We start from the raw sequence: 17,730 nt of genomic DNA, 5'->3' as shown, positions 1-17,730 counted from the left end.
TGTTAAAGTAGCCACGGGTCTAAGGAGCTCTTATGCATCCACATTTTTCAGGAATGCAAGGAGAGAAACACGTAACCACATGGAAGTCAGGTCTTAAGCATGCTTGTAGTAGCTGATTTCTTTTTTCTTTCATTTTCCAGGCTTTCCATAGTGTGCATTTAGAGGTGGTGAATTTAAAGATGCTTGTGTATTAAAACTGAATACATCCTCCAGCATTGTTGACCTGAGCTCCGATAAATTTTCTCTTCTGTTCTCCTGCCACCAAGTTGAATGCGAGTGAAAGTTGTTTATTGTGTTGGGTTGGGTTTTTTTGTTTGTTTGGTTTTTTGTTGTTTTGTTTTTTATTTTTTTTTTGTTTTTTGTTTTTTGTTTGTTTTTTTGAGTGTGAAGAATTGCTGTTTCCTTAGTAGATCGTAGGTGATCCTTGAAAGCACTTTGGGTACCGTTTTTCTGTGATTTCTGGGCCGTTGGATGATGGCAGAGGTTCATATACTGTAAAGATGGTTTAAATAATAGGAGTATTTTTGTGAGTTTAAGATGCCAGGTAAACGTATACAGACCAATATTATCTTCCTCAAGAGTTGCTCGGCGGGTAGAATTAGTGTTTGGAGATGATTTGATTTCATTTATTTTATGCCAGTAAAACAGTCTTTAAGTCACGTTGCATATTATCAGTCCAAACCTCGGCAACTTAGTAAATAGGAGTTTGATCATTGGTCTTTTGAGAGATCAATACGAATATCAAGATTTGTCTCTGCTAAAGAGAGTAGTAAAGTCACGTTTGAAGGAAATGAAGGAAGGACTTAGTTTAAAGGTTGTTCAACAACTGTTTCTTGTAGTTGCTCCCTAGGATGGACGGGAATGTAGCAATGATGAATAAAATCATTAAAGTTCTTATAATCTAGTAGGGAAAAAGATGACCATAGGCCAACTTTCCTCTTAATTTAAGAAATTTTGTTTTACCTGCTGGTACAGCAAATGCTTTCATTCTCCTTCTCCTTAGATTGTCTTTATTTATTTACTTTTAATTTATTATTTTTGAGAGAGAGAGAAAGCACGTGAGTGGGAAAGGGGCAGAGACAGAGAGAGAGAGGGAGGGAGGGAGGGAGGGACAGAGGACCCAAAGCGGTCTCTGTGCTGACAGCAGAGAGCTGGATGTGGGGCTCAAACTCAAGAGCCATGAGATCGTGACCTGGTCCAAAGCCAGATGCTTAGCCAACTGAGCCACCCAAGTGCCCCTAGATTGTCTTTAGATAAGGAATCAGTAAGGTCCTCAAATAATTGCTATCCCTGAATATCATGTGGGGATTCTTAAGTTCAACAGTAAAACGCTTCGCACATGGGCAAAGCTCTTGTAACAGTAGATGACATCTACCAAAAGCATAATTTGTCATGTATCATAGCAAGATCTTTAGTGACTTTCCTTATTTTTCTTTTTTTTTTTTTTTAAGTGTATTTATTTTTAGGGAGGGGAAAGAGACGGGGGGGGGGGGTGGCGGGGAGAGAGAATGAGCAGGGGAGGGGCAGAGAGAGGGAGGGAGAGAGAGAATCCTAAGCAGGCTTCGCCCTGGCAGTGAAGAGCCCTCCACGGGGCTTGAACTCATGAACCAGGAGATGATGCCCTGAGCCGAAGTCAAGAGTCGGACGCTTAACCGACTGAGCCAGGCGCCCCTCTGGTTTTTGTTAACATTAGATTTTGGCTTAACAAATGCAGGCTTATGTCACCTACTTAAACGTCACACCCTTAATGAGCAGAAGCAAGCAGTGTGGGAGGTGTTTTGGGTGCCTTCCTGTTTATGCTGTGCCCGCACAAAGTTGTGTTTGTGTTCGTGAGCATCCGGAAAGCTCTCGTTCCTCACTTTCAAACATCTAAGTGCTTCTCGCGCGACATCCCTGCACATTTCTATTAGGCAGCGAAGCCGTGAGCAGGGACACGGGCAAATTCAAGTCCTTTGGCCTTTGCTGAGGTACATGGGGTAGCATGTGACCAGGAGGGGGAAAATACCAGGAGGAAAAAAAAAACCTAATTGACAAACAAATTTTGAGTTTCCTCTGCGAAGATTGAAAAAAATTATTCCCATGGAAATTCAGACAGCATTCCCTGGATTTTTTTTTTTTTTTAACCTTGAATATTCAGGTTGAGAGGAAGAAAAATGACCAGGAATTAACCTAACTCAGAGTTGACAAAACATGAATTTGAGGTCATCTCAATCACAGTTCTCTTTCTTGAGTATGCCTTCTAACTGCAAATGAATCAACTTTAAATTGTGTTCAAATCGGGTATTCAAAAGGCAAGCAGAGGACAATACATCTGAATGCAAAAGTTGACTCTTAGAGTTAATGTAAAAAAGACATTCACGGGGCACCTGGGTGGCTCAGTCGGTTGAGCGGGCGATTTCGGCTCAGGTCATGATCTTGCCGTCCGTGAGTTCGAGCCCCGCGTCGGGCTCTGTGCTGACAGCTCAGAGCCTGGAGCCTGTTTCAGATTCTGTGTCTCCCTCTCTCTGACCCTCCACCATTCATGCTCTGTCTCTCTCTGTCTCAAAAATAAATAAACATTATAAAAAAAAATAAAAAAAAAAAAAACACATTCACGAGAAAATACTCGGGAAGTGAATGCACTGTTTAAGATCTCCATTATTTATCTACCTCATACTAAGATCTGCATTCTAATTCCTTTCCCTTACCTTGGAGAGACCACTTAGGGCAGTGCTGTGTTGTTCCCAGGAATTATTTGTCATGTTGGGCAGTTCATAGCTTCAGTGCCCACGTGGGTTCTTTGTTGATGAAAACCATTAGCCTCCAATGATTCAGAAAAAAGATTATTGGAATATAATGGCGAAAGAAAAAAAAAAAAAAGAGTCTTTTGTAACAGCTAAGGGTCCCGTCAGTCCCCTGTCCAACCTTTTAGAAGTTTCCAGGTTTAAAATCCAGTAAGAACCTCCTGGATTCAATCTGGTGTGTTGCATCCTTAATTCATGTTCATGGCATATGGAGAATGAGAAATTAATGTCAGTTGATCTAATTAGGAATTAAGATGCTCTGTCATCTAATTCTCTGGGGTCTTTTTTGCTTATCTATTTTTATAGTCGGTAGAATACATAAAGCGTAGTGGGAGGAGGTCGGGAAGAGGAGAATGGAATTATTTCTGCAAAACCCATGTGATGGCAAGTGCTCTTTTTTCCTAAAATAATGAAAACAAACAGCAGCTTTTTTGTTCTTCTGACAGTTTGTGAATTAGGAGTACTTGTGGATAGGAGATACACATTAATTGGTATGACATGTTTTGGAAAATTAATGCGTTATGAAATGGTGACAGTTTTTTTTTTTTAAACCAGGTTAAAAGGACTTGTTATTTTTATATTTGTAAAAAAAAAAAAAAAGTTCAGTGCACGTATTTGTGAATATATAGGAATCGAAGTAGAGGGTTAAAAATGCTCTGTTTCCAGCCGCGAGAAAGAAATTAGCTGAGCTAATGATTATTTTTTAAACCACACACAGCCCTCTGCTTTACGTCAGAATATAAAGTAAACTTGTATCTCTGTTGGAAAGCAGTGGCTCTCTGCAGTTCAGCCTAGTAGAAGCAAAGATACGCTACAAACCCTCCACTGAAACTTAGGCGAGCGTATCCTCCATCTTCAGAAACATTTGCGGTGACAAAAGAAAATTATGTAAGAAATGTGGTCTGGTATGTCTTCGAAAAAATATCCTCTTGTTCCGAATAAAATAGCTTTAGACTATTGTGTGCTAAACAATTAATGCTTTTTTAGACAAAACTTGCGTTGCTTGTTGGCTTTCATTTTTTAGAAAAACGCATTTGCACATGCTTGAAATAGCCTTTTAGGCTAAAGAATGTAACTCACCAGGAAAACATGACTAATTCAGCACATCGGATGCAAAAGCTCTGAGCTTAGAAGCAAGCTCTTCTCAAGGTTTGGAACGGAATGTATTTTCGAAATGGTGGGGAGGAGACATGAACCGAGAAGATTGAGATTTAGATACCAAATGTGGTTAATTTCATACAATCATTTGATACAAATCTATATCCCAAACTTACCAAGTTTCACAAACTTCTCACATTGCTAACTCCTCCCCGCGATTCCTGGAAGCATCGTCTCACAAGCCCCAGGAAGGGGATTCAGCTGGACTCCTGTTTTCTCATAAGATCCTGGGCCACATCTCTGCCATATCTTCCCATGGGGCACCCCGTTCAGGACTCCGGGGTGCAGGGGCCAGTGCGTGTGAGGTCAGCACAGGCGTCGGGGCTTAGCAGAAAGGAGTCTAATTTTACCTTTTTTGAATTTACCCTCCTTGCTGAGGCCTTAAACTTTATTTCTCATTTGTGCAGCGAGAATAATCCTGCCTCATTGTTACGATGGAAAGATCGGGTAAATGTGAAAGTGTTTTTTTGACAGTTTTCAGAATGTGATGTTGCTGTGGTTAAGTGTGAATGCTATGTAGTGTGCCTGCCTCCGGCCAGGATCACATTTCTTTCTCAGTAGTGCTCTGAGCGTGCTGGGGGGCCTCGGGGCCTGCAAAGGAGGAGAGGGTCATGTCTAAAATACCTGGCAACTTTTTACTCTCCTAAACACGCAGCCAAACAACCACCGGGCTTTAAGAGGGGTAAAGGCGCGTGTATTGAAAAATCTCCCATAGAACAATAAATTCCAGACATTTTTGATCACACATCGTATGTGTCAGATATAAGCATGCTACCCTGTGGATTTATTTACGCATCAGTTTCCTACATGAATATTAACAAGCCCATGTACAGATTTTACAGCATATCTCAAAGCCAAAAAAAAGTAACATTAAATATTTAGAAACCTTTTTAACACCATAAAAAAACCTTTTGCCCTCATTAAGAATGATTACTTTTTGAGTGAGCAGGGTAATTCATTTGCGTATTTTGAACATTTTGTTTTAACGCGGATCTCCCTCAAGCCTACCTCTAAGGTTCTTGCTGTATATTTTGATTCTTGGTCTTAACGGCTTTCATGGCTGAAAACTTGTGCCCACAAAGACGTCTAAACCCCAGTGGAAGGTGCATATCACTGGCCATTTGGACTAAACCCCCACATCCCTTGTCTCCACGCGGCCTACCAGCTTTAGTCGACCTGACACAGGTTTTCGTTGACTTCGGGATATTAAATTTCCTTCTCCCTGAAATCTCCCAAAGTTATCGAGAGGTACGCTGTTTTTGAAGTTTGGACAAAGCAACGCGAAACTCCCTGGCGAGATTTCTGATAGGCTAGAATAGCCAACTTCCAAGTTTCTAAGCGTGCTGATGCAAGAGTTTTCATAGGTGACACAGTCACATTGTTTTTGGCACCAAGGTCACAAAAACAGTGGACACGTTTCCAAAAGTCCGTGTTTAGAATCTTCTCTTTCCAGAGCATGCGTGTCTCTTGAAAAGCAGTTATTTTCTCAACGCTGAGCCTCACCTTTACTTTGAAAGGATGCTTAAAGTGTGCTTCTTTCTTTCTTCCTTTTTTTTTTTTTTTAAATTTATTTTTGAGACAGAGAGCACGAACGGGGGAGGGGCAGAGAGAGAGGGAGACACAGAATCAGAAGCAGGCTCCAGGCTCTGAGCCATCAGCCCAGAGCCCGACGCGGGGCTCGAACCCACGGACCATGAGATCGTGACCTGAGCCGAAGTCGGACGCTTAACCGACTGAGCCACCCAGGCGCCCCTAAAGTGTGCTTATTTCTGAGCTGACAGGTTGCACACCAGCCACAGGCCCCTCTGATCCCTGCAGAGGTCCACACGTTCGGAAGGGTTGGCTTTTTGTAAAGGAAAAGCATGTGACTCATATCCCTTCTTAAAGTGCTTGGGCTCTGCTTCCTTCTCAACCACCGTTACACAGTAGTTCTGGGAGTATATGGAGTGATGTAGCAAATTCCAGAAGCAGACACGTGTTAGAACCATCTTCACTTTGATGCAACTGTGAAGCGAAGTTTCCAGACTGTGGAGTTTGTCTTCACATATTGCCCAGTATCTTCTATGTCTGTGCTTAACAGCGTTTGCTGACAAAGGAATGAATGCATTTGAATGTGGTGCCATATTGGATTTCAAGCACGGTTGGCCATTTTTACCTTGGGAGGAACAAAAAGCCATACGTAGCGCCTATTCTGCTAGTCAGGGGACCTAGACAGGAGCTTCTTGGGGGGTCCTGGGTGGCCCAGTCGGTTGAGCATCCTACTTCGGCTCAGGTCATGATCTTGCAGTTCGTGGGTTCGAGCCCCGCGTCAGGCTCTGTGCTGACAGCTCAGGGCCTGGAGCCTGCTTCAGATTCTGGGTCTCCCTCTCTCCCTCTCCTCCCCCACTCGTGCTTGCTCTCTCTCAAAAATAAATATTAATAATAAAAAAATTAAAAAACATCCTGGGGTGCCTGGGTGGCTCAGTCAGTTGAGCTTCTGACTTTGGTTCAGGTCATGATCTTGCAGTTGGTGAGTTCAAACCCCATATCGGTCTCTATGCTGACAGCTCAGAGCCTGGAGCCTGCCTTGGCTTCTGTGTCTTCTCTCTGCCTGCCCACCCCACTTGTGTGCACGCGCTCTCTCTCTCAAAAAATATTAAAAAAAAAAAAATCTTAAAGAAGTGAGTTTCTGTACACTAATCGTTAAATTAGTAAAATATCGAAGAGTGCTAAATTTGGTAGTTTAGTATTACATGATGTGAAACATTAAAATAACTACAGATGTCTGTGTTCAGTTTGAGTGCTTAGTTTTTAAATGACTTACGAATTTCAGTTGCATGATGCTATCACCAGCTAATATCTCAAGATATCTTAGGGGAAGGGCATTTGTATCAGTTAACCAGAAAGCAAGGGAGCCCACATTTTAAGTAGTGTTCTCAATAATTTCAGTTGTTTTTGAACCATTCTTGTCATATCCATTTAAATCATCAACGCTTGACCTCATAATTTGGCCAACAGAGAAAATTCCCCCGGGAGCTCCGTTTTCTGCTAGCCCTGCCATATTCTTGTTAACAGGTGCTCGTGTTTTTAGTATTAGCTTCGGTCGCTTCTTTTCAGGCGTCTTTTTCAGCACGTGTCAGCTTTGTGAGGGTTAATTTAGCTTAGTTAAAACCAGACGGTATATTCTGTGAGTGCACTCAGCCGGGCACGTGTAAACTACAATCCGTTGTAATACACGAGACATGGACGAAGTTGTGATCTACCCACTGCCGGCCCCTCCAAGTAGGGGTTCTTACTATTTTTCTTCAAGTTGTCTCCCTTACAGCATATATGGAGTGATGTAGCAAATTCCAGAAGCTACATGTGACAGACATGTGGACTGAGGAGGTAAAATACACTTACAAAAGTTAGTTTTCGTTGACAAAATAAATAGAAATTCTCCCTTATCTTTGCTAGGAGCGTGCACTCTTTGCTGGGGAACATTGCCTTGTAGTTCTATGATATGCCCCAGGGTTAGAAGCCACAGGAGTGCTTTGGTTTTCCCTCCGTCATTGTTATGAAAATAACACGTGAGAAACTTCACCCCCACCCCGTATCTCTAAACCCGCTTCCTGTAGCTTGTATGTTCCTCCTGTACGTTTCATATAAAATACACGAATGTAAAACCTTTCTCAAAAGCCTGCATGGGAGCGGGGCGCCTGGGTGGCTCAGTCGGTTGAGTGCCCAACGTCATGATCTCGCAGTTCGTGGATTCGAGCCCCGAGTCGGGGCTCTGTGCCGACAGCTCAGAGCCTGGAGCCTGCTTCGGATTCTCTCTCTCTCTCTCTCTCTCTCTCTCTCTCTCTCTCTCTCTCTCTCCCTCCCTCCCTCCCTCCCTCCCTCCCTCCCTCTCTCTCTCTCTCTCTCCCTCTCCCTCTCCCTCTCTCTCTCCCTCTCTCCTCTCTCTCTCTCCCTCTCTCTCTCCCTCTCTCTCTCCCTCCCTCTCTCCCTCCCTCCCTCTCTCCCTCCCTCTCTCCCTCTCTCTCTCCCTCTCTCTCTCCCTCTCTCTCTCCCTCTCTCTCTCCCTCTCTCTCTCCCTCTCTCTCTCCCTCTCTCTCTCCCTCTCTCTCTCTCTCTCTCTCTCTCTCTCTCTCTCTCTCTCTCCCTCCCTCTCTCTCTCTCCCTCCCTCTCTCTCTCTCCCTCCCTCTCTCTCCCTCCCTCTCTCTCTCTCCCCCTCTCTCTCTCTCTCCCTCTCTTCCTCCCTCCCCACCCCCTCCCCCGCCACTTGTGTGTGTGCCTGCGAATGCACGCAGTCTCTCTCAAAAATAAACATGAAAAAAAAACCTGCATGGGAGCATAGTAAACACATCTCGCTTATTTTGCACTAACAACTATTTCTTAAAGAACTTCCCATGTTAGCACACAGGTATACCTAATGATAATTAACCCTGGTATTTACTTCTATATTTCTAGGTAATATGCTTATCCTCTGTCTATGAATCTGTCAATTGTAGAATTTTCTGTTGACTTTCTGCCATGATAGATGAGGCTGTACCTCTCCTACGCCTTTTCTTTTTCCCCCTCTCACCCCTCTTTTTGGTTAACATAATAACACAGCTTTTGGTTAAAGTGATAGTGTTTACCCTTCTGTGTCTCATTTGAGTATTTAGTAGAATGCTGAATTTGATAACTTAGTATTACGTGGTGTTAAATATCGCTGAAAAAGAGGTTTCTTTCAGTCCCTCTTTCGTGTTAGAGACCTTCCTCACGTGTCTGGTGGTTCACTGCTATCCATTCAAATTTAGGAATGAGACTAGGAAACAGATGGCCAGTTCTGGGTATGTGGGGTGGCGACGCTTGTTGGCCGGGGGGCTCTCAGGTGAACACGCTTAGGGCGTGTCTAGCCTTCCTCTCTTTGCCCACTGGTGGAGTTTTCTCTGGGGGCTTTCTCCAGAGAGGGAGCCTCCAGTGTCCCCGCAGGGAGTGGCCAAGCATGATCACAGCAGAGCAGAGGGTGGGGGCTGGGGTCCCGATGGTGAGAATGGAGATTTCCATTCGTCCTGGGCCCCAGCTCACCCTGCTCTGTGCCCGGCGTTCCCAACTCTGAAGCCTCTTGGGTACAGGTCTCTAAAGATGCAATCCCCTGTCTCCCCCAGGGTGCAAGAGTGGCTGGCAACAGACAACACGCTTTCTGCTTCCTGAACTCCAGGCGTCAGACCCTCTGCATCCACGCGAGCTGAGCGGCCGGTGGCAGCTTTCTCTCCTCTCACATCAGTGAACAGTGCTCTATTTTCTGTCTTTTAAAACTTAGCTGAAATGTTCTCCTCGAGTGTTGTCTGCGGTCCAGTTTTCTTTTGTCATGGTTGTTTTTTCCATCTCTGACTTCCTTTATTATCATTTTAGCAGGGTTTCTGGAAGGGAAGGCGATAAAAATGCATGGTCAGTTCGTCACTTAAAACAGGGATCCAGGAAAGCTATAAAAACTTCATGATGGTAACCTTCCTCATATTGTTCTTGTCGTGGCAATAAAACAAGCTGATCCTCTGTTCTGTTCACGGAAAGAAAAACAAAAGTCCATTCCTGACAGAATCAGGAATTCAGTGCTTCCCTCCTAGAATCTTAATATAGGTTCCCAACTAGGAAGTTTCCTGAAGAAATCCTTTAAAAAAAAACAAACAAAACTGAACTGGGGCGCCTGGGTGGCTCAGTCGGTTAAGCGTCCGACTTCGGCTCAGGTCAGGATCTCACGGTTCGCGAGTTCGAGCCCCACATCGGGCTCTGTGCTGACAGCTTGGAGCCCGGAGGCAGCTTCAGATTCTGTGTCTCCTTCCCTCTCTGCCCCTCCTCCTGCTCACACTCTGTCTCTCTCTCTCTCAAAAATAAATAAACATTAAAAAAAAAAAAAAGATTCCTGGGTCCAGGAATTCAAATGATGTCATCTCCACATGGCTCTTGTCTCTGATCCCACCTTTCCTGGCTGTCAACCATGCGACCTTCTGGAGACGGGATGAAGACATGGTCACTGGCAACTGCAGGTGTACAAGTTCAGTTTAGCATCCCTTCCATGTCTTTGTGCCCATTTCAGTGAAGGACCAAGATCATACAGTGTCGTTGATTATTCATATCGGAGCTGTGAGCTTCTCTTCCTACCTTTGTCCCTGTCTGCCTGCACCCATATAAGTGAAACACTCCATGAGGTCATCCGTTTCCTCCAGGAATTAAGAAACCCCCTCTGGAAAGCTGGTTTGCAATTCACTTTTATTTGTGGGACTGCCTCCCATGCAGACATGAGAGCCCAGCGGTGGCTGAAACCCTAGAATGAGTGAGGTCATCTAGTGATGTCTATAGGGTGCGGTGGGACCTGTGCCCTGCCAGCGGGTGCGTCCCCGCTGGTCCTCACGCCAGATGATGCCAGGCAAGATGCCAGACCTTGCTGTTTTTTCCAAAGACGCCAGAAATCCAAATCGGTACGTAAAATTTTCGCAAGCCTGAAAAAACAAATTGGTAATTAATTCAAGCATTTTCTAAATCCCTCTCTGGGCCAAATAGCACATCGTTTGCAATCCCTTGCCTCCTCAAACTCATTTTTTAAAGTATCAAACGGGATCGAGAGAGCAGGAGCAATGGGCTCAAGGTTAGGTGGCGAGGGAGTGGCATCACAGACCTCCTGACTCCAAGCCCGGGTCCTTTTGAACAGACCACGTTCCCACTGCAGGGTCTCGTTTTCGTTGGCAACATTTTTCTTGCAGGTCTTAAAGCCAGTGCCCCTTCTGCAAAAAGCCTGTAAAATGTTGGCCTTCATTCAATAGTTTCATGTCGGATTCAGTGGTTCGCGAGAGGTAAAATTTTAGCATGACTTCATTCTTTTGGATGAGGCTGGCGTCGGGCCAGCCGGCAAGGAACACCCGTCAGAAGTCTGAGCTCGCAGATACCGAGTTGACAGACGGTAGATGGTTGTGCCTGTGTTATAAATTAAGACTCTAACCGAGAGTTTAAATATTTCTGATGACATTTTCATTTTAGTCAAGTAGCCGTTTATCAAAAGATTGACTTAACGATCCTTGTGCGACAGGAAAAAAATGCCCGTAAGTGTATTACTTTGGGCTTTGGAGTTTATAGCTGTTGGGATGTGACAGACCTTTGTGCTTTGATTTGTCTCTACTCAGCTTTGCTATCGGAGCGGTTTTATCGGGCTCATCCACATAAAGCATTTATTTGTCTAGACGTTTGAAGATAGCTCCCATTTCAAAAGCAGGCTTTAATTAAAATACGCTTGCATTTTTTATTTTGTCCTCTCTGCAAATACAAAGATATTAACTTTTAAAAAATAGTTTTTAATGAATAGTGACGGAGCAGCTGTGGAAAATTGACCTCTTGCCTCAAGACAAATAAAAATACACTTCGCAAACATTTGCAGCTGCCTGTTTTTTTCCTACGTCTGTAATTGACTCTAATTTGCTCTGCCTGCCCCTCTGAACCCTCTGGACTTTTCAATTCCTGTTCCGTTTGCAGTCTGAGTTATAATGAGAGCCACACCATTCCCAGCGAGGGCTACATCCCTGAGTCATATTGAGACAGTTTTTAACATTCTTAATTATTTCAAGCTATATTTGTTACAAGATTTATATAAAATTATTTCCAACTGAGAGCTGGTGCTCAAGTAAATGGGTATTTTTTTTTTTTTTAAGATTTTATTTCTAAGGGATCTCTAGGCCCCCAAGCAGGGCTCAAACTCATAACCCCGAGACCAAGAGTTGCACGCTCTACTGACTGAGCCAGCCAGGTGCCCCGTGACTGGATATTTTTCTAATGGGAAATAAGACATTACAAATTAGTAAAAATCAGATTAAAAAAAATCTTAGGCAATCTCCCCTCCATCCCCGTCCCCCAAATTTACTAAGAAAATCGGTAAAAGAAAGGGAAAATGGTGCCTTTATGATATTTTTTTATTCTAAGGACATTCTGATTGCTATCTCAGTCATAAAATAAGATATATATTTGGTATATATATTGGATATATTTGATATATATTTGGTATATATATTTGGTATATAAACTGTTGGTGAGATCCCCATTTTACAAACTAATAAATGTAACAAGTTTTTAGAAGCCAACTCCCAGGCATTTGGAAGGGGCCCAACATAGGTATTAACACCTAATTGGGGCAATTGTATGTCAACCAGACAGCCTGTCTAATCTGCTAAAGTTTATTGTTACAACTCTCAAAGCTGGGTCCCTCTTCCCTGCTCCTTGTCAAGATCCCCACCCTCCCCAGAAGCGGAGACCGCAGACTGCCCTGGGGAAGAGCTTGGGGAGGGAAGTACAGTCTCGATGACCTTTCACACTGCAGAAAATGTTTTCTTAGAAGCTCGCCTGAGGTCATTTTGTATACCTTGGGAGGGGGGGGGGGATCCGGTGAAGGTTCTGATTCACGTTTAAATGGCCCTGTTTGTGGAACCAAGAGAGACGGAAGGCATCAGAAGTCCAGCTGTGATTTGTTCCAGTATCTCTGCGAACACCTTCGACTGTTACCTCCTGGAAGTAGGAATTTTAGTTTTCTACTCCTTCACTTCCAAAAGCCAATGAACCCTAGGGCGGAAATGTTCAAAGTGAATTATTTGGTGGGAAGGATCTTTCTATGCTTATTAACCAGAGAGTCACAAAGGAATTGTGTGTGTGTGTGTGTGTGTGTGTGTGTGTGTGTGTGTGTGTGTGATGAGTCCACTAAGTGGATAGTATCTATTTTGAGATACTGTCATGAAGGGATATATGGAGGGGAAGAGGACATTTTTGACATTAATGGCGAACTTGGACCGCTTTTGTAATTGTAAAGTCAGAATCCTTTTGTAGACCAGAAGCAATTGAGAAATTTGTAAAGTCTAGGGAATCTGATTTGACATATTTATTAATCGATTTCCCTAAGAAATTAATTAAAGTTAAAATAGTATCCCAAACAACAGTCATGTCAAGCTCTGCATCAGGTTCTTTTTCCCATTGGGTCCTTACTGATCTTGAGTCTTACTCAGGTTTATCACCCTGCAGCTTACTCACTTTATTTTTATTACCAAATTGTATTTTTAAATGTGCACTCATATTTAGGTGGTCGGAAGGTTGTGTGAGAGGTTAAGAAAGCCCACTTCAATACGTATCCTGAGATTTAAAAAAAAATTTTTTTTTAAATATTTATTTATTTTTGAGAGAGATCGAGCAAGAGAGGGGAAGGGGCAGAGACAGAGGAAGACACAGAATCTGAAGGAGGCTCCAGGCTCTGAGCTGTCAGCACAGAGCCCGACGCGGGGCTCGAACCCACAAACCGTGAGATCATGACCTGAGCTGAAGTCGGATGCTTACCCAACTGAGCCCCCCAGGTGTCCCTGGAGATTTTTTGAAGAGGGATATATGAAATGGCCTTTTAAGGTAATTCTCACTCGTGGGGTGCCTGGGTGGCTCAGTCTGTCAAGCGTCCGACTCTTGATTTCAGCTCAAGTCATGATCTCACGTTTTCGTGAGTTCGAGCCCCACGTCTGTGCTGACAGTGCAGAGCCTGCTTGGGATTCTCTCTCTCCCTCTCTGTCTACCTCTCCCCTACTCGCTCTGTCTCTCTCAAAACAAATAAATAGACTTTAAAAAAAAGAGAGAATTCTCACTCTTGGCATCCCATCTGGCCCCAATCCTAGATGGGTGCACTGCTCTGAAAACAGCTCCCACCCACCACCTATGCCTGTAGATTCGGCTACCCCCTATTCCATCTCAATATGGCATAATTTTTAATGACTGTCTATCCTAATCAGATTAAATATCTCTGTATCTCCACGTGAGAGGTGTTCTTTGGCGGGGGTGTCTTTCTGTGTGTGTATTCTTGACTGAGTGAAAACCGATTATTAAACAAATGTGCTTGAGTAAGTAATTGCTTTGGAAATCAACTGTGTGTCCTTCCGTTTATAATTTGTTGTGAATTGGGGAGGTTTGAGGAATTTTTTTACTTTCCCTTTTTTGAAGTGACAAGTATTGTCAGATAGCTTTTCAGCGATACAGGTCTTTCCAAATTTAGGGTGCACGTACTGAAACCGTAGCTGATATAATTGTAGCAGACCGTGGGGCATATTCAATTAAATATACGTTTAATAATTCACTCTCAATATGCATGTAGTTATTCCCCTTTTTAAAAAAATAAGGAATCTTTTAGAAATTTTGGACACAGTGGAAGACTTAAATTTCAGGTGAACCGTTTTTCTTAAGTAAGCCCTACACCCAGTGGACGTCTTAGGAAGTTGCTGTGGGTCTGACCTCATAGGCAGTCAGGTGCTCCAAAGGATCTTAGGGTCAGCCCATTCCCACTGTCTGAATTTTATATTTGAGGTAACTCAAGTGAGTTGCCTGAGCAGGCTGGGTTAGTTTACCTCGTCTCACTAACCCTCAGTTTCTTTATCTGGAAAGAGGGGATAACGATAGTATCTACTTCACTCTGTTGCACAGATCAGATAAGATACTGTACCTGAAGAGCTTAATGTGATGCTTTGTGGGTGTCCCCTAAGTATTAGCAAGGTTAATACCAGGTATTAAAGCGAGGGAGGCAAAGGTGAGCCTCGACCTCGAAGCTCTCCCCATCCTCTTCCTTCACCACTCCCCTCTACACATGTTCTCTCTGCTCTCCCCCACCCTTGACTTATATGTGGACACTTTGTCCTAAACCTTGGTACTAACCCTCCCTGCATCCCTTTGCCCTGGTTTCTATGGTTTTTGTTGAAGCTGACAACAAAACTTCTTTATTTGTTGTCCTTTTTTAAAGTTTGTTGATTTATTTTGAGAGAGAGGATGCATGAGCAGGGGAGGGGCAGGGGGAGAGAGAGAGGGAAAGAGAGAGAGAGAATCCAAAGTAGGCTCTGTGCTGTCAGCACGTAGCCCGATGCAGGGCTCAATCTCACGAATTGTGAGATCTTGACCTGAGCCGAAATCAGGAGTCAGATGCTGAACCAACTGAGCCACCCAGGCACCCCTATTTGATGTCTTATGTCGGACCCCCGCATTGTCCATATTGACGCCCAATGGCCAAGTGGAAAAGCAGAGCTTGTCCAAACCTGTCTGTTTTGGGGGTGACTGTGTGGCATAAATGGAAATGAGGCCCTTCCCAGGGCCCTGGGGGATGCATCCTATAGCTTGGCTGCATGGGGGCATTTACAATACTTTTATGCTGTTGAGCTTTATAGGACCATGAATATGACTGTCAGTACACATAGAAAATGAAAAAATATTTGCCGAAGTGGTTGGACAACTATGAAGTACAAATAAAACCTTTGCGAGCATAATTTGTTCTGGAAACATGCTTATAATCCAAAGCACCTGTATATCAAAGCAAATTTCCCTATAGGAAATAATGGAAACTCGGATGATTCGTTCCACAACCCAAAAATATTCACATAAAAATGGTTACAATACTGTAATATAATACGAGATAATAAAATACAAAATATAAAGAAAAACAAACAAATTGACCCACACTTACCTTTGAAAACCATTGTGGCTGGTGTGGGAGAGACAAGAGAGAGTTATTGTGTAGGACCACTTTCACTGTCGCTTACGGAATCACTGCCATCTATTGGCTCAATAGAATCTTCTTCTGCATGGGGGCCATTGTATATGCTCACACAGATGTTGACTACAGTACTAATAAACTTGCAATATACCGTATTTAATGTAACTGGCAATAAGGTGGCAGAGGAAAGGGTCTATATCTGCAGGCAGCCTGACCTACAATGAAGCCAAGCATTCCTAAGCTTCCTCTTGTATGAAAAGCAAAGGACTGTCCATAGGTGCTTTAGAGTGACAAAAAAAACACACAAGTGCCATTTGTGGGCACCTTCCGACGTTCTGAAAAATCACTGATTTCTGTGAAACACCACGGCCTGAGACTGAGCATCAGAGCATGGGAGACGATCACCCACAATCCCGCAGTGTGAGAGAGAGAAAGAAGAGCCATTGGCTCAGTTGTGATCACGTGGCATTCGGTGTCATGTCACAAACTACTCCTCTTGCAAGACATCGTTCACTTATCCGGTTAAAATTGATTAGAAATGGTTGCTCGTCTTGCGGAACACTCGCAGAACGCGTGACTCGCCACCCAGGGTTTTACTGCACTTCGCAAGTATAACGTATGAGCGCATTTCTGTTGTGAGAGTTTATTGAGTATTTGCAATCCGAGGAACTTTAAATGTGGCCTTAATAAGATAGCTAGTGCTTTCAATGTACTGTTTAGTTAACCCAATAAAATTTTCGTCAGCTCCAAAACCACTGTTATCTCCATAAAGTTAAAACTATTTGGATTTCATAATGTATGCTTAATTTTATTGCGGGGGGGGGGGTGGTGTCATTCCTTCCTTCAACGTAGTTAACACAATTGTTTTATTTCCTTTCATGGATATTACATAGCGTATGTCAATTATAGCTATGTATCTGTGTCCCCTAGGTAAGTGTCTAGAAAAGAGAAAAATGTGCAAATGCTTTGTTAAATACGAATAATAGCAGACGTAAACTAGTGGTGATGATAATCATTGCTACCTTCGTTACCAGTTTCGCGATGGGCCACGTGGAATGGTTGGGGCAGATAGAATGTCAAACTGGTAAAGTTTTCTCCCACGAAAGGCTTTGAAACCCAAGAATTTTGTCCTGAAATCTGAGCATTAGCAACCCAAAGCTCTGTGTGGAACATAGAAATTAACAAACGGGATTAACTTAACCTTATTCAAGATAACAGCTCATTGTCATTACCTCCATGAGCTCAAGAATGTGAACTAGAAACAAGGATATATTTTGATTTGTGTGCTGTCAGACTAAAGGAGAAATTATCCAGGAAGTTAAATAGCCTTTCAGTTACTGGGCAGCCCTATAATTAAATACATGTTGATGAAAACGATGAATTTTGTGTATGGGTGAGCCCATGTGGCAACAAAATGTGCTTATAGAAGAAGATAATATAGGGGCTCATGGGCACACTATTGAAAAAACATTGTTTACTAATTAAAAGCTTTTAAATGGTAGGTCCTCGGGTTTGTGAAGCGTTTGTTCACAGGTCATGAAATCTAGCTACTCGTAATCTGACCGAGTGGTTTGTGGGGAGAGAACTTCTGGGGAAAAGAGAAACCCAAAGGAAACGTGAAGCTATTGTGAATGAAAGATAAAATGCTCGTAAAGTAGCTGTCTGATATAACCCAGAATCGGGCTGCTACACGATTATAAAGGGATAGATATACCAGGATACGTTGTAATCTGCAAAACAAGAGACTTGCTAGGATCTCTAAGATTCTCTTTTAATTTCCTCATCTTTTGGGTATATGTAAACCAAGGAGTGAGCGTAATCACGTTTCATTTCTTACCTCTTTTCTGCTCTAATAATGAAGGTGCAACATTCCCCACATCCTGGCGTGCTCTGATGTGTGAAGCTGGGATTTGTAGCAAGAAGTAAAAGTATGCATTTTCCAGACGTTTAAATGAAACACTAGTCACATCTCCTCGTCCGGCTAGGGCCACATCGAGCTTCCCTCCCTCCCAGGAGCTGTCAGCACCTGCTCTCAGTGCCTGTGGCACTTACTTTCTAGACCCCAATATTTCTTCTCTGCTGCTTTGTATTTCACTGTGTGTGCGTGCTGCCCGTGACCCGTGTCAACCGTCGTGGAAAACTCTGGTCAGAGAGCATTTTGTACCGACTTCCCACGTCCAAATGATTATCCTGGAACTCCATTGCTCTTTATGTCACACTCGACTAACCAAAACCTTGAACCTGAAGGACCCCAGCCGTCCTCCGCCTCTGCACCCGCACCCTGAGGCCGAGCTCTG

General features: G+C 43.4%; 1 protein-coding gene across 4 annotated transcripts in view; it reads left to right on the top strand.

Moving 5' to 3' along the window:
- The window catches only part of PIP4K2A (phosphatidylinositol-5-phosphate 4-kinase type 2 alpha), a 186,131-nt gene that overhangs the window by 90,807 nt on the left and 77,594 nt on the right, over positions 1-17,730 (top strand). The gene's annotated exons all lie outside the window — the stretch shown is intronic.

Source organism: Panthera tigris, chromosome B4, assembly GCF_018350195.1.
Source record: "Panthera tigris isolate Pti1 chromosome B4, P.tigris_Pti1_mat1.1, whole genome shotgun sequence".
In the NCBI taxonomy this organism is placed as follows: domain Eukaryota; kingdom Metazoa; phylum Chordata; class Mammalia; order Carnivora; family Felidae; genus Panthera; species Panthera tigris.
The sequence above is the reverse complement of the archived record's forward strand: the minus strand, read 5'-3'. Positions and strand labels throughout refer to the sequence as shown.